Genomic DNA, 7,218 nt, shown 5'->3' on the forward strand with positions numbered 1-7,218 from the left:
ATTAGGTTAGGAATGGGCAACTTTCTTAGCCAGATAAACATCAGTGGAACCAGAAATAGTTTGATGGGTTATATTTTTATCAAGTATTAACTACAGATAAAAAGCCAATATCATGCATTATGAAGGAATTGGAAAGTATTTTTTTCTAAGTAATTTTAAAAGGGATGTCATGAAATGGCTTTCAAAAATATTTCAGATGGAGTTGTTTTTTGCTTTTTCAATTATGTTTCTCCATATATTTGGCAAATCATAATGTTTTGCAACAACATTGAGAATTTAGTTAGATGCATAGATCTAGTCCAAGATTCAAGAGATCCCATTCAGGCTTTTTCCGCTTTCAGTATTTCTCCATCCTATCCCTATGCAACACCCAGAAATGTAGAATTACTGTTTGCATACTATCCTTTTAACTTGTTTTCTTTGGTTTCTTTTAGATTTTTTACTTTTGCAAACTTTGTGTTAGTTCTTCAAAATCTTTTGATTCATCCCTCTTATTATGTGTGTTAATATAATTTATTAATTAAAGACTGCCCTTCCCATCTGTGCTCACCACTTGTTGGCTGGGAATTATGGATGTTTAACAGATTTGGAAGAATCACACTGGAGAAGGCTCAGCATAGTACTGGAAGTGTTACTTGTGGTGTTATTGTTGGGTCTCTTGGCTTATTTCTTTTGTAAGAAGCTAATGAATACAAAGTGACTGCAAAAATGTTTCTTTCCTTCATTTACAGGAAGTGATTAGTTTATACTGAGGCATCTGAGTTTTTCACAAATGAAACCAAGTCAGAGTGTCATGGCAATGTGGCCATTTGCTTTGGCAATATCTAGCCCAGTTTGCCTGGAAATAATATATTTCTTTGTAGGATAGCTGAGATACCGTTCTAGAAAACAGAAGGACTAGACTATAAGAGTTATAATTCACTTGTAAGTGTTTACACTATGCACTCTATGGCCTTCATTCTACTCTTTATTCACACACAGAAAAATAGTTATTAACCTTATCAAGGTTATTTTAAACACAATTAACGCACAACTAACTCTGAGCATAGTGGTACTGTATTAAGAACAACAATATGCCACAACATGTATCAATGCAAGCTACTTAATAGAAATATGACAAATATGAATATGGTATGTGCAGGTGAAGTATATTATTATAGTCCAATTTCTTTCTTAGAGGTAAATTAAATGTACTAATCAGCAGTCTGAATAGAATAGAGCTAGATGGGACCTAGGAGGTCTTCTAGTCCAGCCCCCTGTTCAAGCAGGAAAACCTATACCATCTCGGACAGGTGAAGTCTCTTGGGAGGAAGTGATCATGCAATATTGGAATTCAACATTATGGAAGCACAAGCAATAGAACACAGTCAAACTAGAGTCTTGGATTTTAAGAGAGCTAATTTCAATAAACTTAGAGAGGGCTAGGGAAGGATTCCATGGATGAGAATCTTCAAGGGGAAAACAACTCAAGAAGCTTGGGAAATTTTGAAAAGTGAGATAATAAAAGCCCAGTCTAGCACAATACCAACAAAGAGGGAAAAATAACAGCTCTCAAAAGAAACCAGCATGGCTGCATAAAGAACTCTCTGATAAATTGAAAGATTAAAAAGGACAAGTATAAAAAGTGGAAAGAGGGGCACATAACTAAGGCAAAATATTAGCAAATAGCCCGAGCCTGCAAAGACGAAGTGAGGAAAGCTAAGGCTCAAAATGAACTAAGGCTTGCGACCAAAGTCAAAAATAACAAAAAAAGCTGCTTTCAAAATGTAAAAAACAAGAAAAAAGTTAGAGAAATGATCGGTCCATTAGTGGGTGAAAGTGGCAAGAAGGTGACAAGCAACAGGGAGAAAGCAGAACTATTTAACTCATTTTTTGCATCTGTCTTTACACAAAGGGGAAAAACAGTCCAAGCTATCAAAAACAGTACCATAAAAAACAGATTAGAAACACAAGTTAAGATAGGCAAGAAAATGGTAAGTGAGCACCTGTCCAGCCTAGACGAGTTAAAATCACCAGGACTAGATGGATTACACCCCAAGGTTCTCAAGGAACTGGCAGACGTGATCTCAAAACCACTGAACTATATTTTTCAAAGATCCTGGAGCACTGGGGAGGACCAGAGGACTGGAAAAGAGCTGATGTAGTTCCCATCTTCAAAAAAGGGAAAAAATGGATCCAGGAAATTACAGACCTATCAGTCTGACCTCAATACCTGGGAAGATTTTGGAAAAGATAATCAAACAATGAATCAGCAAACACCTAGAAGTAAACAAAGTCTTTACTAAAAGCCAACATGGGCTTGTCAAAAACTGATCATGCCAGACAAATCTTATTGCATTCATTGACCAAGTGACAAAATTAGTGGACCAGAGGAATGCTGTGGAAATAATTTACTTGGACTTCAGTAAGGTATTTGATAAAGTAGATAACAACCTACTACTTGATAAGATAGAAAAATGTGGGTTAGACAGCATCACCACTAGATGGATTCGTAGCTGGCTAACCAGCCGTACTCAGCGTGTGGTCCTCAATGAAACTGCATCTACATAGAGGGAAGTGTGGACGAGGAGATAGATGGGGAACTCATCCAATTTGCAGACGACACCAAGCTTGCAGGACTAGCCAACATTCCAAAAGAAAGGCTTAAGATACAAGAGGATCTGGACAGACTTGAACATTGGGCGCTATCTAACAAAATGAAATTCAATGGTGAAAAAAGTAACGTTCTACATTTAGGCAAGAAAAACCAAATGTACAGGCATAGTATAGGTGGTACCTTCCTCAATAGTAGTAACTGTGAGAGGGACCTTGGAGTCCTAGTCAACAATCACTTAAATATGAGCCAGCAGTGTGCTGCAGCTGCCAAAAAAGCCAACACAGTGCTAGGCTGCATTAACAGAGGGATAGAATCAAGTTCATGTGAAGTATTAATACCACTTTACAATGCCTTGGTAAGGCCACACTTGGAATACTGCATCCAGTTTTGGTCATCATGATGTAAAAAAGATGTTGAGACTCTAGGGTACAGAGAAGAGCAACAAAGATGATTAGGGGACTGGAGGCTAAAACATATAAGGAACGGTTGCTGGAATTGGGTATGTCTCATTTAATGAAGAGAAGGACGAGGGGGTACATGATAGCAGTGTTCCAATATCTCAGGGGCTGCCACAAAGAAGAGGGAGTCAAGCTATTCTCCAAAGCACCTGAAGGCAAGAGAAGAAGCAATGGATGGAAACTAACCAGGGAGAGAAGCAACCTATAAATAAGGAGAAATTTCCTGACAGTTTGAACAATTAATCAGTGGAACAACCTGCCTCCAGAAGCTGTGAATGCTCCAACTGGAAGTTTTTAAGAAGAAATTGGACAGCCATTTCTCTGAAATGCTAGGGTTTCCTGCCTGAGCAGGGGTTGGACTAGATGACCTCCAAGGTCCCTTCAACATCATCATCATCGTTATTATTAATCTTTAAAGTATAATACAAATCCCTGTTTTGCGTTCTTTTGTGAATACATTCAGTGATCTCAGGAAATAAGGATTCTATTCCCTTTGAATGTTTGTTTTCATCTAGATGACTTCTTTTCCTTTTCCTCCCACCTCCCACTATGCTGCTTTTCTGTTTTACGCAAGATAATCAAGTGAAATAGCTGGCAGTTTTTGTTACCAGGACACAAAAGAGCCAAGTATTCCATTAGGAAATTATGAAGTGAGTGGCTGAATCTTCTCCCTCTCCCAAGAATGTAAATAAAGGGAAGTATTCTCAAAAGTGCAGCTAAAGACAGGCCTCCAAATAGTAGTTTCTCACTCTTGTGTCAAGTTTCCAGCAAGAGAAAAGACAGTATCTTAAAGACAGAAAAATGCCTCTATAATCAATCATTTTACTAGTTGTAACTGTGCTGTGGCAGGTGCAGTATTAACTTTGCCACTCAATTTGGATAGAAAAATCACCATATGTTCACTAAAACCCTGATATCTGATGACACTGCATCAGTGGAACCCAGAGTCAGGAAAGACTGTAAAATTAAATCTATCAGAGTCATAAAATGTGATTGTTAGGATGAGCTGAGCTACAGAAAATAACATAACTTGTTAAAGAAGACACTGCACAGATATTCCACATGTTGGAAATATAATTTTCCCTATGTGAATACATCTCAGAACAGCATATACCAATAGAGGTGTTTGGGATAAGAATATTTTAAATCTTGGAAAAGATTATACAATTTCAGGTTATCTGAAAAACAATGAAAAATTATGTAAATATTAAGTTAGGAAGAATACCAAAAGTTGCTGAAGCAACTTCTGCTGTCCAAAATGGAGAAGTCCATTTTTCAGCACAGTTTGGACAGATCTAGCAAAGAAATGTTTTACAAGCCTTGATACAGCCTTGTCTTCTGGTGCAAGGCAGTTGCTGTGCTGTAATATGGCACACAGAATGGCATCTACAAGGTTTTCTTCCTCCCAGAGGTATTCAGTCCAAGTTTTCAAACAGTACACTTGGGAACCCTGATTGTCCTTCCAGTGCTGCCCTTCTCTTGAGGCAGGTTCATGGTAAGACTGATTGATGCTTTGAAAAGAGAAATATAAACAATGCTTTTGCCCCAGCTAAATATCTCTATATTTTTGACATTGAAAAATACCATAGGGTTTTCATCTTAGCAAGATTTAATGTTCCGTTTTCAGTCCTAAAAGAAGAAACATACCAACTTATCCCCTTTGCAGACAGGTTTTGCTGTTATCACTTGGAAGCAGTTGAAACAATGTGTTGTGGGTTGTTATACTATCAGTGTGTCGCTTTTCAATTTGAGAGAAGTTTATTGTGGGTTGGGTAATATGCTAATTCCAATTCAAGATAAGTTCGTTGTAAATCAGGTAAATTTTATATATCAAATTTCTTCACAATTTTAATCAAGATAATATTTTTACAGTTGCCAAATTCTGCTTTATAGCCTGTGCTACTAGCAAATAAATGATGAAATCCTGAAATTTATCTAATTCTTTTTATTATTTTCCAGTGTGTCTGCTATTGCTGTTGATTATTATAAAATAGTATAACTCTTTTCAGTTTATTAACTACCTGATACAAATTGTTTATAAGTTGTGATAATAAAATTCTTTAGGTTAATTTGATTTTTGGTCATGGACTACAATAAATGATCTGAACTGATTCAAAGTGATAAGGGTGTTATATTCTAATTTATAAAATATATTTATACTTATCTTTTATCCCATATTTTTTTATTTTTATTTTAATCCCATTTATATCCCGCCCTTCTCCGAAGACTCAGGGCGGCTTACAAGCTTAGCAGTAGCCTTCATTCTATGTATATGCCTGCTTATTAGGGTTTTCGCCCCCCCAAGCGGCATTATTACAAAGTCAGCTTATTGCCCCCAACAATCTGGGTCCTCATTTTACCTACCTCGGAAGGATGGAAGGCTGAGTCAACCTTGAGCCTGGTGGGATGCGAACCTGCACTAATTGCAGGCAGCTGGTGTTACTTAAGGAGGCATTAGCCCACTGCTCCACCAAGGCTCTTGACTGCCAGATTGGCACTTCACAATTAAATAAATGGCTCAGAGATACAGTAATTAAGTTTTAGACACACTATTTTTTTTGCTTAATCATAGTTTATTAAACTATTGCTTACTGATTTCACATAAAATGAATTGAGATGCTTAAGGAAAATGTTTTGTCCTTTGGGGAAAAAAGGATGTGTGAGTACTAATGAAATGAAGAATAATCATGCTTAATGGATCAACATTTAGTTATACATATACAGAATATTCCCAAGGTTCCTAGATCCAAACTACTTGGTGATTAATCTAATATATAAAAATATATACTTTTCTGTTACCATCGAGCATACCTCAGTCAGTCACTATAATGCTGTCTAGCTTGGTAATGAAACATCTGCAAGAAATCAGAGAGCACCAAGAATCCAACATTACACCAAACTTTTGTTTTAACTGTATAAAAGAGACCACATTTAGAGTCAGAAAGAAAGTTGGGGAAAGTTAGCACAGAGCGAAGAGGTCTTAAGCTCTCTTTTCTATTTTTCAGCTTACTAATTGAGATCCATCTTCAAAAGCTTTCTTCTGTCCCTACAACTAAGAAACCAGCTTTACCTCTGAGCAGTGACACAGATGCTTTAGGCAGCTCATTTTGCATGGCATGAAACCATTATGTCTTGATTATTACTGTATCCTGCAAGAACAATAAATGGGGAATAACTTTTGAATATTCTGCTTCAGATGCCAAAGCACCCAAACTAGGCTTATATATTATCCAGTTTGATTTAGGGAGAGAGCGTCCATCTCATGGTACAGATGTTCTTTGGTCAGCACTACTGAGTAAAGTACAGTAGGTGGAGTGAAGAACTTGTAGAAATATAATATTTATGGGACTTTCCATCAAAGAGGCAGCTTGCCGTGTTTAGGCCCTGGACCTAGAGAAGGAGCAAGTGAAAGACTTTGTCTTATGGATTCTGATATTATTAATAAGAGTACTATTAATCAAGTCCTAGATGGAATGTTTGAGGAATGATCAGCAAGCAAAACGCATACTGTATTTTAGATACATGATGCCAGATGATGGACTAGAAAAAATATACTGGCAAGCTTGAGGAAAATACAAGGGAAAGACATGGTTAAGCTGGATGATATGGATCAAAGATTAATGTGTTGTCCTTGGAAGAGATACTAGCTATTATTAAAGACGGATCAAAATGGTGAGCATTTGCCAACAGGAGATGATCCCAATTCAATGATAGTAAAACAAATGAATAGGTGCCTTTATATGTTGCTTGAAATTTTGTTTTTAAATGGTCTATCTGGATAATTTAAATTGTCAACTGGTTTTCTGGTGCTATTTAATTTAAACTGCCTTAAAATATGTGTAAACAGATTAGGTATTTATAAATGAAAAATAAAAAATGTGAGACAGTGAATTCTTAGCCTCCTGTCATTTTTTATTTCTGCTGAGGTTACTGCGATTTTTACAGTCATTGCTGATGTTGTATGTCTCAGTTTTGGGTTAAAGTCATGGTTCCGCTAGAATGAAACCGGTAAAAGAACTTCAAGGCAAGAATTTTTCCTTAAAGAACATTTTATTAGGAAACATGACAGTAAGAAGCTATTCTACAACGAATGACGGACTTACTGCATTTTGCCTCTGGTCCTTGACGGTGCCTACCATACTAAAAACACACAGATTTTTTTTA

The sequence above is a fragment of the Vipera berus genome (assembly GCF_964194415.1).
Source record: "Vipera berus genome assembly, chromosome: 3".
NCBI lineage: Eukaryota > Metazoa > Chordata > Lepidosauria > Squamata > Viperidae > Vipera > Vipera berus.